The sequence below is a fragment of the Lithobates pipiens genome, unplaced genomic scaffold, assembly GCF_037356315.1.
Source record: "Lithobates pipiens isolate NorthernLeopardFrog02 unplaced genomic scaffold, aLitPip1_a1.2 Scaffold_16, whole genome shotgun sequence".
NCBI classification, from domain to species: Eukaryota; Metazoa; Chordata; class Amphibia; order Anura; family Ranidae; genus Lithobates; species Lithobates pipiens.
In genome coordinates, this window is record NW_027507748.1 from 634,488,582 (window position 1) to 634,509,317 (window position 20,736).

Genomic DNA, 20,736 nt, shown 5'->3' on the forward strand with positions numbered 1-20,736 from the left:
GAGGCATGATGGGACTTGTAGTTTTGCAACAGCCGGAGGTCCGCTAATTGCATATCCCTGCTCTGGAGGAACCCCCAACGCGTTTCAAAAATGTATTGTTATAAGTCTTCTTCAGGGAATAATACCACTTCTGAAAAAACAGCTTCAATTAGTAAACCATTGATACAGATTTGTATAAAGATATGCATATACATTGTCATCCACATGCACTTAGCAGAAGCACTACTCCAAAAAGCATGGATGCCAGATATCGGCCATTTAAGGCCTGTCCCAAGCGGATACCAAATGTCCACGTCCAAAAACTGCTGCATGTAAATTGCCCTAGATGGCACGGGAAAAAAAGGGCACTGTGGGCTGAGGAAAAAAGAAAAAAGTGACGATAAATCCCCGGGAAGAAAATTAGTCTCAATTCCAAGGGATACTGGGTCAGCCTGGAGTGTTATCCCCATAAGACTGGCCCATTACCTAATAAAAAATTGCTTACTTGAAATATCTATTAGGCCAAACAAGCATAGTCCAGAAATCCCATGGTTGTATATGAAAAATGGCATAAAGCAAATTTTCCAAGGGCCGACAGTAAAGGAGGAGACAGCATGACTCCACATCGGCGAGAGACACAGAAGGAATAGCGCAGAGGGATACCGATGGTGTCCCTAATATACTGCGTATATGCTGGAGGAAGTGACAAGATACGCATTATAACACGTGGCTGTGTCACTGTCACTTCCACTTCTGCGCAGTTTGGAACAAAATACTACTCCAGCAACAAATGTGACCACGAGTCTTCAGGAATGTGAAAGTTTTAGACCCTATTTGGATGGTTTCTCCTCTGGAAGAACTGATTAATGATCATATATAGCAAAACATATCTCTCTGCCTCTTTGCCTCTTTATTATAGTATTCAACATATGCATGTTGATTATAATCTGTTTCTCTTTCTCTTTTTGTTTGTTTTGTGTCCAATTATAATTCAGTGTTATTTGGTCTAAATGATTTGTGACTCATGGACTGACTCTGGGGATCTGTTTTCCTCCATTTTTCTCTGTTCTTGGTGTGGACTTCCTAGATAGTGGGTTGTGTATTTTGAATGAGGTGATTAATTTTTTGGGGTTTTCTAAATTTATATTTTTGTTGGCTTGGCAATTTATACTAAAATATATAATTTGTAATGGCAGAGGCACTTTTCTCCCAAAGCATGGATGTTTTTCTCCGATGAGGTTTTTGCTGGAATTGTGTTGATCCAGTCTGCTGTTCTGATCCTTGGATGTTTTCCGGGGGACCGGAGGCGGCATAGTGTTTGTCCAGGTGGAGGTGATGTGGCCACATCGTTCTTGACATGTATCGCAGTATATTAGGGACGCCATCGGTATCCCTCCACGCCATTCCTTCTTTGTCTCGCCGATGTGGAGTCATGCTCTCTCCTTCTCCTTTACTGTCGGCCCTGGGAAAATTAGCTTTATGGCATTTTTGATATTCAACCATGGAATTTCTGGACTATGCTTGTTTGGCCTAATGGATATTTCAAGTAAGCAATTTTTTATTAGGTAATGGGCCAGTCTTATGGGGAACAACACTCCAGGCTGACCCAGTATCCCTTGGAATTGAGACTAATTTTCTTCCCGGGGATTTATCGTCACTTTTTGCTTTTTTCCTCAGTCCACAGTGCCCTTTTTTCCCCATGCCATCTAGAGCAATTTACATCCAGCAGTTTTTGGATGTGGACATTTGGTATCTGCTTGGGATAGGCCTTCAATGGCTGATATCTGGCATCCATGCTTTTTGGAGGAGTGCTTCTGCTAAACATACACATTTGTTGTAAGTGCATGTGGATGATAATTTATATGCATATCTTTATACAACTCTGTATCAGTGGTATTATTACCTGAAGAAGATTTATAACAGTACATTTTTGAAACGCGTTGGATATCCGCCTCTGCTGTATTCCATGTCACAATCAATGATCTAAGGCAGAGGTCTCCAAACTGCGGCCCTTTGCTAGCCTTCATCCGGCCCTTGGGGCACTATTGCTCTCACTGACACCAACAACGGGGCACTATTTCTTCCACTAATATCAATGATGGGCCATTACTCCCCCTCCTACTGACAACCAACACTGAGGCCATGTTTGTTCTCACGGGTGCTTAGCCCAGAGCATTTTCTACCCCGCACTGGCCAGAATCTGGCCCCCTATTGTCTAAAGGACAATAAACTGGCCCTTTGTTTGAAAAGTTTGGAGACCCCTGATCGAAGGGAACCGCGAGTAGATGGAGATTACCACTTCATGGCTAACAGCCAATATATGCAATGTTGTTTCATTTATACAATGTTTTGCATTATCTATATGAGACTTTTTTTTTATATATATATATACAATTTTTCTACAATAAATTACATTTTTCTATATGTGAAGTTTTATACACTTTTTTTTTTTTTTTTTAAATTGCCCATGAAATCCAATTATTGAGGTTTCTTTTGTGTATTACCAAGGAATGGTAGCAATTTACATGTATGGTCCAGTGAATCACATAATTCAGTAAAAAAAAAAAAAAAAAACCTTCTGATTTGCTTTTTTGATTGGCGCTTTCCAGCAGAAAAAGACGCTAAACTCGCCTGTACAAAGACACTCTATAAAAGCGTTTTTTTTTTTCTTTCTTTCTTTTTTTTTTTTTAAGTCCAGTGTGTATGGACTCTTACTCTTTACATGAAACAGGTAAAAAAAAATGCTAATAGTGACTTGAATACTGATAACATTAACTTTTTGTTCTCTAGCTTTAAATCAACAACCCAACATTTCTAACCTTTGCAGTCAGTTATGAAAATCTTCATGTGGTTAAGCATTGTACTGACCCTTACATGATCCTCTAACATAGCTCAGCTTTGATTTGCAAAAGAAAAAAAAAAAAAATCCCGTCAGTAATCTGCTGACTACAGTCCTCTGTGCTAAAAATTCCTGCAGAGCTGAGGCCCATCTTCTGAGTTTCACCGTAAGTTTGATTTTTCTTTTTCAGCTAAAATGTTCTAGGCTTTCTCAGCATCTGCACGTTTGTCATTTGCATTACGTGGCAGAAGAGGCAGCACGCTCACTCACTGTCAGAGGCTGAAAATTAACTCCATCGTACTGCAATTATTAATTCAATGAAAGACGCTGAAGTAAGATTATTCCTTAGGTAGGTGAGTTTATGTCAATTTGACAGCTTATCTGGTGTTTATTTGTAGTATGCTCTAGTACTGGAGGTTACATTTTGCCTTTTTATTTTATTTTTTATTTTTAGCTAGAATATAATCTTTTTTTAGGGCTTTTTATTTTGTTTCACCATTGCATTTAGTTGAAGTGCTAAAGTTACAAAATGCATTATATCTCTGAGGAATTAAGGTTTGGAATTACTAAAAGCAAAACGACTGTTCACTTTGCAGGGAAAGTTGAACTTTTACAAAGAAAATTTTTTCAGAGTTTAGTGAATGATGGGAAGCTCTGCTGACTTTCATTATCCAAGCATGTGCAAAAATGTTTTTTTTATTTATTTTACTTTCATATAATTGGATATTTTTTGCAAAGTGAAATTTCACCACATTCATTAAAGCGGAGGTCCACCCTAAAGTGGACCTTCCGCTCATCGGAACCCTCCCCCCCTCCGCCGCCACAATTGGCACCTTTCAGGGGGGAGGGGGGTGCAGATACCTGTACAGTACAGGTATCTGCACCCACTTCCGGGATAGCTCTCTGCGGAAAGGGGCGTAGATTACGCCCCTTTCCTCAAGTGCCCGCCCCTTTCTGCAAGTGCCCCGCTGCCTGCTGGGAAACACACAGATCCCAGAGGCAGCGGGGACCGTCCTTATTGCGCAGCGCAACTCGCGCATGCACAGTAGGGAACCGGGAAATGAAGCCAAAAGGCTCCATTTCCTGATTCCCATACCCAAGATGGCGGCGGCAGGACCCGAGAGACGATCTAGAGATCGGTTTCGGGTGCCGACATCGCGGGCGCGCTGGACAGGTAAGTGTCACTATTTTTAAAGTCAGCAGCTGCAGTATTTGTAGCTGCTGACTTTAAAAAAAAAAAAAAAAACGCGGAGTCCCGGCGGACTCCCGCTTTAAGCTCTGGGGAAAAAAATCCCTTTACATAGGGAAACTTCCTTTGCAAATTGAGCAGCCATTAGTAAAGCAACCTCTTACACAGGCCATACATTAACCAATTTTCTTTCTTTTTACCACGAGTTGAAGGAAAGAAAATGACGTAACTTTCCCATCAACACATTAGTGTTCATGGGGGAATCCCTTCTACGGAGAGCTGGCTTCCCAGCTGTCAGAATACAATGATAACTGCTGGTGGAATGGAATGAAAAAATCCTGACAAGCTGGTTGTAGTGAAGGTGATCACGTTTAGTCTATTATTTGACTCTGGGTCACAGGAGAGCAAAAATAAGTGCACTCCTGCGACCCAGAAGAGAAGTATGGGCAAAAAAGCTTTGGCTATACATCTCTTTTGTCATTAAATGACTTTATGGAGATTGTCAAGGAAAAAAAATCATAATAACTGTTAAAGCATAAGTCCACCTTTTGTAACATGTTACATGTTATACCCTTATTCAGGTACAAGGTACGAGCAGACAATTTATACTGACAATCTGAAGGAGCCTTTTTTTTATATGCTGATCATATGTGCAATGCTTTGCAGGCTCCTAGTAAAAAAAAAGTGCCTTTATTTTTTTAAGCACTTCCCACCCGCCATATAGCAGAATGATGGCCGGAAAGTGGTTGTATTATCCTGATTGGGCGTCATATGACGTCCAGCAGAATAAGCCGCTAGCACACGCCTGTGAGGGGAGGTGCCTGGTGATTGGTGGTGTGGTGTGTCACTCTGACACCCCGCATCTCCAATCCTGGTAAAGAGCCTATGAGGTAGACTCCTTACCATTTGATCAGCTGTGTCCCTTCACAGCTCATAACATGGTAACCAGGAAGTTCAGTTTATCGGCTTTTCCTCTACTCGCGCTGACAGGGGGAGCCTGAGCTGGTAATCGGCACATTGAGGATGCCCACTGGAGCCCACCAGGCATGCCAATTAGTGCCCATTAGGGATGCCAATCTGTGCCTGTAAGTACCTCCTAATCAGTGCTGCCTATCGCTTCCACCCATCAGGGCCACCTATGAGTGACCATCAGTGCCACCCATCAATGCTGCTTATTAGTGCCACTTATCAGTGCCGCTTCATCAGTGCCCATCAGTGAAGGAGAAAACTTACTTATTTACAAAGTTTTATAACAGAAACAAAGAAACTTTTTTTTCTCTTATATTCACTGACTGACACAGCTGCTCTCTTAGCCATTGGGTTGTTACGCCACCTTTAGGAGAATACTCGGCATTACATGTTATGTAAAACACAGGACTTTCAAGTTCCTCCCAGGGGGTGGTCCCTTAGGTAACAACCCCCCAACCTGCCATGCAGCCATCAGTTTTATTTTGCCTAGTGAAGGAGAAGGACCTAGGAACCCTGACAGGCCAATCGGTCTGTCTTTTTTCTGCAGAAGCTTTGCTTTTTGCGCAACATGATAGATCCTGCGATCTGCTATCAACAGCCAGCTGGGTGACAGGCTGGATACTCTTATCCTTGTAGTCTCCCCAGCCTGGCCAGCGAGCGTGTGCAGGTCGTCGCAGCTATGCGCTAGGCCGGCCACAAGGTACCTCAGCTCCAGAGGTGGTCAGTGAGCTTTTATGCTCCGGGGCCAGCAGCCACCCTTTACTGATCAGAGAGTGGGTCTGTAATGGAATGTCTTCCAGCTCTTCAGGACTGGTAAATACAGCTCTCCCTGCTTCTGTAGGGCTCAGCAGCTGGGCATTCCCTGGGAGGTCGATTCGGGGGTCCCTCACCTCCCTCTCTTCTCTCCCTGTCCCTTTCTTCCCCCCCCTGTGGGGGATGCTGCGTGGGGCTGCTTAGTGGTGTGTGTGTCATGTGTAGAGGCTCTCCGTGGGCTCTCTCACTTGTGGGGGGGCTACGCTGGCTGGCTGTGTCCTGAGTGGTGTTTTTCATGTCCCTGGGGGTGCCTGTGAGGCTGTGCCTGTGATCTTTGCAGCTCTGATCACCGTCATTTTTTAGCTCTGTCCCTCATGGTTTTTCAGTGTCCGCGGCCATCTTAGGTATGGGCAAGTGAAAGCATGCTCTCCTGTGTCTCGGCGGCCATTTTCCCTATGATTTGTCCTTATATTTGGCGGCCATTTTCTAGAAGCCTGAGCATGTTTTTCAGCTTCTCTAGAGACAGCATGTGTTCCTGTAATCCGGTGGCCATTTTCCCAGTGTTTTTTGTCCTTATGCTGGACGCTGGGAGGCCATTTCCTCTGAGCCTAAGCACATTGCAGAACAGTTTCAGCTCCATTAGCAGAAGCTTTGAATGACACAGAGCGGATTCTTCTGCACCTGGAAGCCAACAGACAACACTGGCACTACTTGCTGGACAGCGCAGAACCTGTTAGGGTGGTGAGTCCTGAGGGAAAGAGCCCTCAGCCAGCAGCAGTAAGGAGGGTGGGACCATCACTGTCCTAAGTTCCCTTCAGGTGGCAGACAGGGTAGGGTCAGCATGGCTTCAGAAACAGGTGTTTCTTCCCTCAAAATCCAGGCAATTACAACCGGTTCGCCTGCGGAATGCGCAGTGCCTTTGGACACTTTGCTGGTGGTCCTCAATTCGTTTGTTGCCAAGATGGAGGCGGTGTGTGGGCGTAAAGGTGCTAAAAAGCGGTCCCTGCCCCCCTGGGTCCTCTTGGGAGAGCTCTGAAGCAGACTCAGGCCCTGCTGGGGCTGGTGACCCTGCTCTGGCGGTTCAGATGACGCTGACCAGGACCATTTGGACAGTGCGGATGAGTCCCCGTCCTGGTCCGTGCATGACAAATCGCTTGTTGGAGCACTTATCGCAGCTGTGCGTGATACCCTGAAGATTCAGGAGCCAGCAGATCCCTCTGCTGATGTAGCGGTCCCTTTTGGGTCCCGTGAGCCAGCCCATTCACCTAAGGTGTTCCCGTATCCGACTTATTTTGACAAGTTCATTTACAAGGAATGGGGGTCGACCGCAACTGACCTTTTTGGTCCCCAAATACATGGCGGTGCGCTACCCGTTTGAGGAGAGCCTTCTCAAAAAGTGGTTGGCTCCTCCGGTCGTGGACCCCCCAGTATCTAGGTTAAACAAAGTAACCACGATCCCGGTAGAGGTGACGCCTGCATTTAAGGATTCCATGGACCGGAAGGCCGAAGCAGTGGCTCTTTCCTTGTTTACGGTTGTGGGGTCAACCATGCAACCATTCAGTCTGGAAAATTGTTCCTTCCTCTAAAATGGACAGTGATCACTACGGACACCAGTCTATCTGGCTGGGGTGGAGTGATGGGAGTCCAGTCGACTCAGGGCCTCTGGTCGACGGAGGAATCCAAGTTGCCGATCAGTCTGAACTGAGAGCAATCAGGCTATGCCTCACCACATGGTCAATGAGACTTCAAGGCGTCCGATCAGGATCCAGTCAGACAACGCCACTGCAGTGGCATACGCCAATCACCAAGGAGGAACAAGAAGCTTGGCCGCTGCACGGGAGATATCAGCCATTTACATCCCGGGTGTGGAGAACTGGCAGGGGGACTATCTAAGTCGACAGATGCTGATCCCAGGAGAATGGGCGTTGCATCTGGAGGTGTTCAGGCTACTGTGCCTGCGGTGGGGCACACCAGATGTGGATCTTCTGGCCTCCCGTCTCAATCGGAAGGTATCGAGATTCGTGTCCAGGACGAGATCCATGTGCAGATGCGTCAGATTCGCTGGTGGCTCCGTGGGATCAGTACCAGCTGATCTACGCCTTTCCTCCACTGAAACTGTTACCACGTCTGCTTCGCAGAGTGGAAGCCCATGGGATTCCAGTACTACTGATTGCCCCAGATTGGCCTCAGCATCCTTGGTACGCAGACCTAGTGCGCCCGATGGCAGACGCTCCCTGTCGGCTGCCGTTGCAAGAGGACCTCCCTTACCATCGCTGGCTTTAACGGCATGGCTATTGAGAGCCAGGTGTTGAAGACCGGGGTCTGTCAGACTCGGTGATTCCAACTTTGTTGAGAGCATGGGAATCTTCTTCTCTGAAGATATATCATCGTACCTGGAAGGCCTACATCGTGTGAGGAGAAAGGATGGCATCCACGCTCCTTTTCTATATCCAGGATCTTGCTGTTTCTTCAGCAAGGGGTGGACCAGAAAATGGCGTTAAGCACCATTAAAGGACAAATATCAGCTTTGGCTGTCTTTTTTCAGCGACCTCTGGCGTCTCACTCTCTAGTGCAGTGATTCTCAACCAGGGTTCCGTGGAACCCTAGGATTCCTCCAGAGGTTGCTAGGGGTTCCTTCAGCATTGGGCAATTTCTGCCTTTAGATAAGTTCCCACTGACACCATTGATGTTTTTAGGAATATGTAAGGAGGTAATTCTTCCCAATGACCACAAGTGTAAGAACCATTCTTCCCATCACACTAATGTATTATGAGTTGTAGATTTCTAATTTTTAGCAGGGGTTCCTCGAGACCGGAGAACTATTTCAAGGGTTCCTCTGTGTTGAAAAGGTTGAGAAAAGTTGCTCTAGTGAGTACTTTTGTTCAAGGGGTACAACATGTAGTTCCTCCGGTGCGTCCACCATTACCCCTGTGGGATCTGAACCTGGTGTCATCGGCGCTTCAAAAATCACCTTTTGAAAATAGTAGAGAGATTCCATTGTTGACTCTTTCCCAGAAAGTGGTCTTTCTAGTGGCCATCACATTGGCCAGGAGGGTTTTGGAACTGGCGGCCTTGTCCTGTAAGTCGCCCTATCTGGTTATCCACAAATACAAGGTGGTGTCTGCATTTCACATCAATGAGGACATTGTGTTGCCATCTCTGTGTCCTAAGCCGACACATCCTAAGGAGATGGCCCTTCATTTCCTGGACGTGGTTCGGACTCTGAAGGTGTATTTGTCTACCATGCTCCCTTCCGGAAGTCAGACTCACTGTTTGTTTCGGTTGCGTGTCCAAAGAAAGGCATGACGGTCTCGTCGGCCACCATTTCCAGGCGGATCAGGCAGATTGTAGTACAAGAATACGCCTTGAAGGGGCAGGTGCCCCCCTTTCTGGTCACGGCCCACTCCACAAGGGACCGTGGAACGTCTTGGGCCTTCCGACATCAAGCATCTGTCGCTCAAGTGTGTAAAGCAGCGACCTGGTTGTCTGTCCACACGTTTACAAAGTTCTATAAGGTAGATGTAAGTGCATCGGCTGATGCCTATTTTGGCCGCAAAGTTTTGCAGGCGGCTGTATAGTTGCAACTGTATATGCAATTTTTCCTTTTTTCTTGTGTTTTTGGGTAAAAACGCAGTACCATTAAGTTAATGCACTGTTGCATTAGTTACCGCAGTTTTTGGTGCCTCCTGTTGAGGGCACCCTGTTTTTTTGTGGTGTTTTTTTCCACACACTGTTGTTTTTTGTGGGTAAAGTTATACTAGTTCCCACTTGCCATGGTGTCAGAAACCATGAATCAGACCGAGACAGAAGTACAATTAAATCACACTTGTTTATTAAATAAAAATAAAACGGTAAATAGAAAAAGCGTAGGCAAAGCATAGCCAGAGTCCAGTAACCAGATCGAGTAGTCAGCCAGGCCAGAGTTCAATAACCAGATCGGGTAATCAGCCAGGCCAGAAGTCAGGGATTCAAGTAGAGCAACAGCAAGCAGGATAAGGAGCCAGAGGGGATGTCAGCAAGTGAATCTTTAAACAGAACCGCAGGAGATAGTTTCTTGTGATGTGACCAAGGCGTAGGCAGAGGAGAAGTGAGCTGGACAGCTTTAAAGCGGTTCTGCACCTAAAAAAAATATTGCAGCTGCTGACTTTTAATAAAATCACACTTACCTGTCCCAGGGTCCAGCGATGTCGGCGGCAGATGACGAGCGATCGCTCGTCTCGCTGCTGCCCCCGCCGCCATCCTCTGTCAGGGAATCGGGAAGTGAAGCATTACAGCTTCACTGCCCGGTTCCCTACTGCGCATGCGCGAGTCGCGCTGCATGTCTCTTATGGTCCCCCGCTGTGTCTCTGGGAACTGTGTGTTTCCCAGAACACAACGGGGGGGGGGGGCGGGGCGTCTGCGGGGGTCTGCGGTGGTCTGCCCGGAAGTGGGTGCAGATACCTGGATTATCCAGGTAACTGCACCCCCCTCCCCCCTGAAAGGTGCCGATTGTGGCACCGGAGGGGGGGAGGGATCAGATTAGCGGAACTTCCCCTTTAGGGTGAAGAACCGCTTTAAGTAGGCAGGTCAGACAAGCATGATCAGGAACAGCTGGTAACTGTGGAGAGAGATGAGAGCTGGCAATTAGCCGACAGCTGAGCAGTCAGCCCAGAAATGGAAGGGGTTGCTGGGTTGCGTGTCCAATTTGTGATATGAGGGGGCGTGGCCAGCGCATGAGCTGAATGGAAGCTCTGTGAGAGAGCTCCGTGACACGAACGGGCATATTAGCGACAATTCACAGCGAATATCGGTAAAAAAGATACGGACAGACGACGGAAGAGTTCCTGAATCCGAAGGTGATGTCAAAAAAGCGGAAAGACGAACGGAAAATGAAAAAACTAAAGACATTCTCCTCTCAGTCAGCGGGAGGGGGAAAAAAGATGGCACAGATCCTCACAGCTGCTGTACCAGCAACAGCCTCCTCAGGGAGAGCGCAATACACTGACAGGCCTGATGCTGCTCTAGAAGAATCACCTCAGAAAACACATCTGGAATCTCCTCATGAGGAAGATTACCTCAGCCCTACATGTCGCAGCCCGGCTAAAACTCGTATCAAACTGGATTTCACAGGCCTGGAGGTAAGCTATAAAATACCTCATATTAGTCAAGATAACACAGTCATAACTCCTATAGCTTCACCTATAGACGCATTCCCCACTAATAACCAGCCTATTCTGGACACCCAATTAAAAGAAATGCTATTAACTTTACATAATTCGCTTCATACGGATATTTTACAACTCACATATCAATTCTCCAAAGCAGTGAACTCCTTAGGTGAAAGAGTACACACTATTGAGAACTCTATGGGAGACATGACCAATACTATTAATGATTTAATAGATGCTCATGAAGAAAATAAAGCTGAAAAAGAGTGGCTTAAATTTAAAATCGCAGATTTAGAAGACCGCTCAAGGAAGAACAATCTCAAAATCAGGGGTATCCCTGAAAATATACAGCGGTCTGATCTTAAAAAATATGCCACTGACTTATTCTCCAACTTGCTGCCAGCTATACCAGCCTTAGAGCTCACAATTGATCGTATCCATCGGATTCCGAAACCGTCATTTCTCCCTCCACAGATACCACGTGATGTACTACTTAGAGTACACTTCTACCATGTTAAAGAACAAATCCTATATAAAGTGCGACATCTAGGACAACTTCCACAACCATATAATACAATCCAGATTTATGCTGACTTGTCTAAACATACTCTAGATATGAGAAGACAACTTTCCACGATTACAAAAGCTCTGCGTAATCATAAAATTAAATACCGTTGGAAACAACCATCTAAACTACTGATACAGAAGAACGACACCTACCATACAATCACTTCTGTGGAACAAGGCATTAAGTTACTTCACGCATGGGGTATTATCCCCGAACCAACTCCACCTATCGGAGCTAAAAAGAATCCGGAGAAACTTACGCCACAATGGCATTAGCTTTCATTGACTAGATCCGGTCAAAATACAATCCTATCTATAGGAAACCGATCTATCAGCTTGCCTGCCGTGCCATGCGATACTAAATCTTTGGAACAGCTGACCTTTGAACTAATTCCCCATTCTAATGTTGCAGTATACCGTATATACTCGAGTATAGGCCGACCCGAATATAAGCCGAGGCCCCCAATTTACCCCCAAAAAAACTGGCAAACTTATTGACTCGTGTATAAGCCGAGGGTGAGACATGCCTGTCCATCCCTGTGTGTGTGTCCGTCCATCCCTGTGTGTCCGTCCATCCATCCCTGTGTGTGTGTGTGTCCATCCATCCATCCATCCCTGTGTGTGTGTGTCTCCATCCATCCATCCATCCATCCCTGTGTGTGTCTCCATCCATCCATCCATCCATCCCTGTGTGTGTGTGTCTCCATCCATCCATCCATCCCTGTGTGTGTGTGTATCCATCCATCCCTGTGTGTGTGTGTCTCCATCCATCCATCCATCCGTGTGTGTGTGTCTCCATCCGTGTGTGTGTGTGTGTGTGTGTGTGTGTGTGTGTGTGTGTGTGTGTGTGTGTGTGTGTGTATTGTCAGGGCTGGGCTCAGTATATATAATTTCACCCTCAGAGTATTATTTATTTTTATTTCCTAGAAGGTTTCATCATTCAGTTGTTGCCTGTGGCATTCTTATTCAAGTCTTCTGTAAATTAAAGACAATAAAATGTGTTTTCTGACATAGTTATGATGTTTCATATAAAGATATGAGGCTCAGACCTTCCCACTAAATCTTCGCAAATAAAAGTACAAGGGTGTATTTTCTACAGTGAGATGACCTGTGACTGCACAATGTTCCAGTGATTAAAAGCAACTTCTGCAGAGGACTCAGAGAACCTTTGATGAGAACAAATAGCAATCAGAAAAGCAGCTGGAAGAAAATCTTGAGGTTACTCTAAGTGAAGACATAAGAGTTTTAACAAAAGGTGTGTACAAGCACAAATAAAGCACTTACAAAGCATCAACACTTGGCTGGAAAAAAAAAACTTTTAAATGAGCAACTAGCTATGGGAATGGAGTGTGTCCAGCCTACCTGTGTCCCGAGCCTTTGTCCCGAGCCTCCGTCCCGTGTCGTGCCTTGACTTCGTCCCGTCCCGTCCCGTCCCGTCCCGTGCCGTGCCTTGCCTTGCCTCCGTCCCGTGCCCTCTTCGTCGGCGGCCATTGTAAAATTCAAAAGCCGCGCCTCCTCCTTCGCCTGTGATAGGCGGAACACTGAATTTCCCAGCAGCCTGTGTTCCGCCTATCACGGACGTCGTATCATCCTCGTCCGTAGTACGAGGATGAGACGATGCCCGTGATAGGCGGAACACAGGCTGCTGGGAAATTCAGTGTTCCGCCTATCACAGGCGAAGGCGGAGCCGGAGGCGCGGCTTTTGAATCATAGAATGGCCGCTGTCTGTCTGCTCGACACGCTGATCGAGCGGGCAGACAGCGATGACTCGAGTATAAGCCGAGGGGGGCACTTTCAGCCTCAAAAAAGAGGCTGAAAATCTCGGCTTATACTCGAGTATATACGGTACATTGAAATGTTTACCACTGCAAGTTAAGTTTAATGTTTGGTTATATTTTTGTTTGTGCTTTTACTTTTATTTTTTTCTTCACAGTATCCTATACACAACTCATAGCATTCAAAGGGACAGGTATGTTGTGAACCTACAAAATTTGAATCAACACTTTTCAGTCAATTTGTGATATGATAGGTATTCTAGAGGGTCTCGATTGTTGAATGTGGCATAAAGGGTAGAAATTAACCTGAGCCATCCCACGGTGTGTAGGCAGATATGCTCAAATACTGTCTTATTATATGGAAATGCAGACAATTTATGTAGGGGTAGAATCCAGTGGCAAAGTTGGAAATACTGGTAATCTTTAGTTGCAGGAGCTTCAGAACATTCCTGTAGGGTGGACAAAGTGGGAAAAGGGCCAGAGGTCAAGAAATTGTATATATGGGTGAAGCCATGTCGGGTCCACCATAAAAATTACCTTGCCTGGTTTCTTCCTGGAGGTAAGAGCGGGTTATCAAGAATGGTCAGCACAGAGGAAGGGACATCAACTTGCTAGAATAACAAACAGAGTTTCATAATTTCAGAGCTTGTTGCATCAAAGGACTCAAGGAGGTTCACTTTTGCAGTACAAACCCAAAGCCTGCACTCCAAGAAAGTGCAGCCTTGTCATCCACTGAGGACACAGGGCAAATATACCCACCCTGTGTTGCATCACTGCCCTTACAAGTATGTGTAGTATTTTCTATCTGGTCAGCGGTAATAAAGATGTGTTAAAGATAGTTTAGATCAGCCTGTTTCATCCAGGGTGCCTTCAGGGTTTTTTTCAGGGGTGCCTTGGCAAAATGCCCAAAAATTGCCCAAAAATTGTATACAAGTCAGTGGGTGCCTGAAGATCCCCTTTTAGTTACACAAAGCCACAGGTTTTCATTGTGCACCATTATAGCCTTCTCTCTGCCAGCCTCTTAACAATCAATGACGTCATCTTGTAATATTATTACAGGTTCTTATATAGCGCTGTCAATTTATGCAGAGCTTTACTCATATACTGTATTGTACATTCATATCAGCCCCTGCCCTCAAGGAGCTTGCAAATGAAGGTCCCTAACTCACATTCATACATACAGATACTAGGACCAATTTAGACAGGAGCTAATTGGAGTGTGGGAGAAAACCGAAGTACCTGGAGGAAACCTACGCAGGCACATGGGGAACATGCAATCTCCAAGCTGGAAGTGCCATGGTTGGGATTCGAACCAACGACCCTAGTACTGCTATTGAGAATGTTGGGTGCCTGCACAGCATCCTCTCCATCATCAGTCACATTAGCTTAGTGAGGGTGAGAAACGAAGATGGAAAAGTTGGAATGCTAGTCAATACCAGTGTGCGGAAGTGTATTTGGATGAATAAATGACCTCTAACCAAATGGTGGCCTATATGTGTGGCTGATGCTGTGATATGTAAAACTATTTTGTTTTTCAAATTTTAGAATGGGGTACCTTGAGATTTTGCAGAATTTAAAAATGTGCCTTGACTGAAAAAAAGTTGAGAAACACTGGTTTAGATCAGCCATTATCAACCAGGGTAGTCCCCTAGGGTTCATCCAGAGGTTGCTAGGGATTCTTTGAATTGTAGCTGATTGACCTCCCATCTTATGGTGCCTGCATCTATCCAAGGCCAATGCCACTTGGCAAAGCCAGGAGCATGCCCCAGAAGAAGTCCAATTGTGACGAAACTGGTCGGGCAAGGAAACCCTAACCTATGTCACTGTGATTTTTAAGCTTTTGTGTTTGCTGCAGCTATTTTATTTTCATGCACCTCTAGTGACTTCATATCTTAAGTGCATTTGCTCCTAATGAATACCTAAGACGTTTTTACACTATCGGAGGCCCCTTGTTTGTTTTTTGGGTATTGCTGGGTTGCCATGACGGTTCAATCTTAGTGTGGGAGGAACGGCTAGAGAGACATGGACTGCCTACACTACATCTTTTGGATGCCTTATCAGCAGATACATCCTGAGCGAGTTTGACCTTCCATAATTAGAAGGTCCACCATGTGGGGTAAGAGTACTCCTTGTCTAAACGTTGGTGATGTCACTTGGTGGAGGATATCATTGGATATCACATATTTTGGAAACTTCAATTCAACACTCACTGTTGATCTTAATGCCTCATTCAGATCACTTGTTGGACTATGATCACTTATTAATGTATATCTAGCACAGCTTTTTCCCATTTTTCCAAAGCCAGGAACATGACCAATAATATGTTTAATGAATTGTAATGGTGGCATTGTGATCACCACTGTAAGGGTTTTGTTCTTCCTACTACCCTATATGACTATCGGTGTATAAGGAATTTTTCTCATTGCCCCCAGATAAATTGATTTCAGTAGGGAGTTCCCCTAAGACCTGAGTATTGTTTTAGGGTTTCTCTGAGGTGAGAAGGTTGAGGAAGGCTGGTTTTGATAATGACCATATTGCTTGTCTAAGGCCGCGTACACACGGGCGGACTGTATGGCCTACTTAGTCCGTCATACAATCCGACGGACAGTCCGTCCTACTTTCGAATGAACGGACTTGACCACACACGGATGCACAAACAGTCCGTCGAAAGCTTGCGCGATGACGTGTACAGCACGTACGACGGGACTAGAAATAGGAAGTCCAATACACAGCAATTCAACCTTTCGCCGTGTAAATCCTTTCTGAGCATGCGCCATTCTTAGTCCGTCGAACTAGCCTACTGACGAGCGGATTGCCCGCTGAAACCAAAGTATGACGGACAGTATTTAGAAAAATCCGAAATACTTAGTACGCCAGACTGCACGCTGAAAAAGTCCGCTGAAGCCCACACACGAGCGGACTGTCCGCTGAAATGTGTTTCGACGGACTAAGTAGGCCATACAGTCCGCCCGTGTGTACGCGGCCTTAGACAAGCAATATGGTCATTATCAAAACAAGCCTTCCTCAACCTTCTCACCTCAGAGAAACCCTAAAACAATACTCAGGTCTTAGGGGAACTCCCTACTGAAATCAATTTATCTGGGGGCAATGAGAAAAATTCCTTATACACCGATAGTCATATAGGGTAGTAGGAAGAACAAAACCCTTACAGTGGTGATCACAATGCCACCATTACAATTCATTAAACATATTATTGGTCATGTTCCTGGCTTTGGAAAAATGGGAAAAAGCTGTGCTAGATATACATTAATAAGTGATCATAGTCCAACAAGTGATCTGAATGAGGCATTAAGATCAACAGTGAGTGTTGAATTGAAGTTTCCAAAATATGTGATATCCAATGATATCCTCCACCAAGTGACATCACCAACGTTTAGACAAGGAGTACTCTTACCCCACATGGTGGACCTTCTAATTATGGAAGGTCAAACTCGCTCAGGATGTATCTGCTGATAAGGCATCCAAAAGATGTAGTGTAGGCAGTCCATGTCTCTCTAGCCGTTCCTCCCACACTAAGATTGAACCGTCATGGCAACCCAGCAATACCCAAAAAACAAACAAGGGGCCTCCGATAGTGTAAAAACGTCTTAGGTATTCATTAGGAGCAAATGCACTTAAGATATGAAGTCACTAGAGGTGCATGAAAATAAAATAGCTGCAGCAAACACAAAAGCTTAAAAATCACAGTGACATAGGTTAGGGTTTCCTTGCCCGACCAGTTTCGTCACAATTGGACTTCTTCTGGGGCATGCTCCTGGCTTTGCCAAGTGGCATTGGCCTTGGATAGATGCAGGCACCATAAGATGGGAGGTCAATCAGCTACAATTCAAAGAATCCCTAGCAACCTCTGGATGAACCCTAGGGGACTACCCTGGTTGATAATGGCTGATCTAAACCAGTGTTTCTCAACTTTTTTTCAGTCAAGGCACATTTTTAAATTTAAGGCCGCGTACACACGGGCGGACTGTATGGCCTACTTAGTCCGTCGAAACACATTTCAGCGGACAGTCCGCTCGTGTGTGGGCTTCAGCGGACTTTTTCAGCGTGCAGTCTGGCGTACTAAGTATTTCGGATTTTTCTAAATACTGTCCGTCATACTTTGGTTTCAGCGGACAATCCGCTCGTCAGTAGGCTAGTTCGACGGACTAAGAATGGCGCATGCTCAGAAAGGATTTACGCGGCGAAAGGTTGAATTGCTGTGTATTGGACTTCCTATTTCTAGTCCCGTCGTACGTGCTGTACACGTCATCGCGCAAGCTTTCGACGGACTGTTTGTGCATCCGTGTGTGGTCAAGTCCGTTCATTCGAAAGTAGGACGGACTGTCCGTCGGATTGTATGACGGACTAAGTAGGCCATACAGTCCGCCCGTGTGTGCGTGGCTTAATGTGCATTTAAACAAAATTTGAGATTCTGTTTAGCTTTGGTTGTGACAGTCAGGCTTTTTAGGGATAAACGCCCAAACAGTCGTAAGCATGAGATGCACTTGTCAAATGCAGAATTTTACTTACAATTCCTCAGCAAGTCATGAGTCAGGTGAAAAATACATGGGCACAGTGGACAGGTAGTCAGGGTGAGCAGGGGTGAATACCCCGCTGTCAAACATTCTATGTCAGAGATGTGTTCTGTAAGTCAACATCAGGCATTTTACCTCTGGGCCTTGCACCACTCTGGCTTCCCAGCAAGGAGTGCAGACAAGTTGCTGCTTAGTAATTATCAAAAATGTATTTCTACAACTAAAAAAAAGTTTAGTGTACAGAAAACATGAACACTCATTACACCCACTCCCTTTACAAAAAAAAAAAAAAAAAAAAGCAGAAAACAAAGTCATTTAAACTTGTGTATGGTAGTTATTTCATCAAATTTAACATTTTTTATCCTGTTCCAACTCCCAGCATAGGGAATGAATTTGCAGCATTTATTGTGATTATTTAGAAAATTCTATTCACATGATTGCTTGAAATCAATGCTTAATCAACAAACAATGAAGGATTAATAAAACATGCTTTTTTATAAAAAAAACTGGTTAAATATTGTATTTTATATTAATATTTGAGCTCCTTTATGTATGAAGAATTTGATAATGTTTGCTCAGGTTGTAGCAGCGCACTCCTTGACCTATCTAATTCATTTAATCATTAAAAGAGAAAACGGCAGGCTCCCCTATGACCCAGTTTCATAGGGCTTGCAATGTTCTTTTTTTTTTTTTTTCTTTTTTTACATCTGGATTTTAACATTTTTGCACTGGCTTTAAAATTATTTGTAAACCTTACAGCCCCTTTCACACGAAGGGTCCGATCAGGTCTTCCTGTCAGATTTTCAGATGGACCTGATAGAATCCTCCATTCCCCCTATTTGGACTGGCGGGGGTGTCCGTTTATACCCACCTACCTCCAATCTAATACGGTCCACTAAAAAATACAGGAGGAGATCTGCCCCCTCCATCTAGGTGGATTGGATGGGAGGGCAGTCTGTGTACACACCTGGCTCAGTGGGCAGAATGACCCTTACATTGATGGTCAATGGACAGAATGTCTCCCTTACAGATAGCTAAAAGATCATTGGTGTCTGTTGTTGCCCAGGGGGGAAATTGCTCATTCTCCAGTGAACGTCTTGCGAACTGTTGGTCTCTGGTTGAGGCTTCATTTGTCTGACTGAAGCTTTAGACCAGAGGTTTCAAACTTAATTTCATTCTAGGCCATATCAGCATTATGATTCTATTGGTAAGACTATATAAATTTATCCATGCCTTTTTTTCCTCAGAGAATAGGTGCAGGAACTCAACCATGCTCCACCTTAGAGTTAAAGGGTGTGCTGTGTACATAGTGCAGCATTCAGGGATGCAGTGCATACTGAGTGCAGGGTTCATGGGTGCGCTTTGCACAGAATGCAGGGTTCAGAAGTTCCCCTTTTCACAGAATGTGGAATTTAGGGGTGCCCTATGCACAAATTGCAGAGTTCAGGGGTGTGATGTATACAGAGTGCAGAGTTTAGGGGTTCTGGCTGAAAAAAAAGCCCTGGGTGCGAGGGCCACGGGAAATGACCTGGTGGGTCAAATTAGGCCTTTGGGCCTTGTGTTTGACACATGTGCTTTAGACTGAACCATCCAGTAAGAGATGAAATGGTCTATGAGTCATCCACTTGTTTCTGGAAATTTCTCCTTAAACTACTGAGGTTAGTAAACGGGCTTTTTCATCAAACAGGAGATTGCTTTATACAAAAGGAAATGTTAATGCTATATTTATATTATTATTTTATCCTTGACTATACTAAATAAAGCAGCCAGTGTGCACTTTTTTTTTATGTATTTTTACAATTATCAGTACATTGAGAGATGTTGTCCTGATTCACCTCAGAACTCAGTTTTTTTATAACAGAACATGTGATGAATGAATTGTGAAAGGGTCACAATGGAATATGCAAACAGACAGAGGGGAAAGTGTCATTTTAGTGACAGGGATTAGAAGACAGTTCAAACAAATAGAAAGTACATATCCATGTGCTATCATTGTCAGTCATACAGACCTGACAGGAAACAAAACGGTGAGTCTGTAACATACTTTTCTCTTATTTATGAATCCCTTCATCAAGCCTTATTTTAAGTCCTTTATCATGATCACCTTATTATATATCCTAAATATATGTAGTATTTAATTTTTTCACTACTTTTATCACGCTGTAGTATTTATTTGTTGGCCAAAATGTTTGCCTAATGCCGCGTACACACGACCGGACTTTCCAGCAGAAAAGGTCAGATGGAATCATTTCATCGGATATTCCAATCGTGTGTGGGCTTCATCTGACTTTTTTTTTTTTCAAAAATTCTGACGGACTCAGAAATAGATCATGTTTTAAATCTTTCAGACGGAATCAATTCCTATCGGGAAAACCGTTCTTCTGTATACTATTCCAATAGACCAAAAACCACGCAAGGGCAGCTATTGAACTTCCTTTTTCTAGTCCCATGGTACGTGTTGTACGTCACCGTGTTCTAAACGAGTGGACTTTGGTGTAATCGTGTGTAGGCAAGTCCGTTTCAGCGGAACTCCGTCGGAACTGTGTTGGAAAGACCACCAGAGTTTATTCTGACGGAAAAAACGGTCGTGTGTAGGCGACATCATCCTTGCATATCTTTTTTCCCCAAAGGGGAATCATTTGTAAGGTCTCCTGTTTAAACCAATCAATTGGAGGTCCGTGGGAACAATGCCTCTGGCTTTGATGGTCAGTTAGAGGAATGCTCCTTACATTGGTGGCCCATGAGAAAATCCCTAAGCCAGCCATACATTTATCGAAATTCAGCCGGTTCAGTAGGGACTAGACAAATGTTAATTCCTGTATGGGCAGTCAATCTATCAACCAGCCTATTAAAATAATTTCTCTCGATCAGCACATTTGGCTATAGCTGGCAGAGCCCATCAGTGTATTCGGATCCTGGTTCAATGAGAAAAAATGATTTGTGTATGGCCAACTTTACATTGGTAGTCAGTGGGAAGAATGTT

General features: G+C 44.7%; 1 protein-coding gene across 6 annotated transcripts in view; it reads left to right on the forward strand.

Moving 5' to 3' along the window:
* The window catches only part of LOC143983983 (mitochondrial ornithine transporter 1-like), a 194,244-nt gene that overhangs the window by 148,705 nt on the left and 24,803 nt on the right, over positions 1-20,736 (forward strand). The window contains exons 1-2 of one of the 6 annotated variants that reach the window (XM_077484203.1): positions 3,028-3,167; positions 13,377-13,412. The exons of 1 other annotated variant lie outside the window; for it this stretch is intronic. The gene's annotated coding sequence lies outside the window, so the exon portion shown is untranslated. Of the gene's footprint in view, positions 1-2,841; positions 2,985-3,008; positions 3,172-13,376; positions 13,413-19,639; positions 19,781-20,736 lie in introns of those variants that run through there. 4 more of the 6 variants (XM_077484205.1, XM_077484202.1, XM_077484200.1 and 1 more) reach the window with 4 other exon arrangements.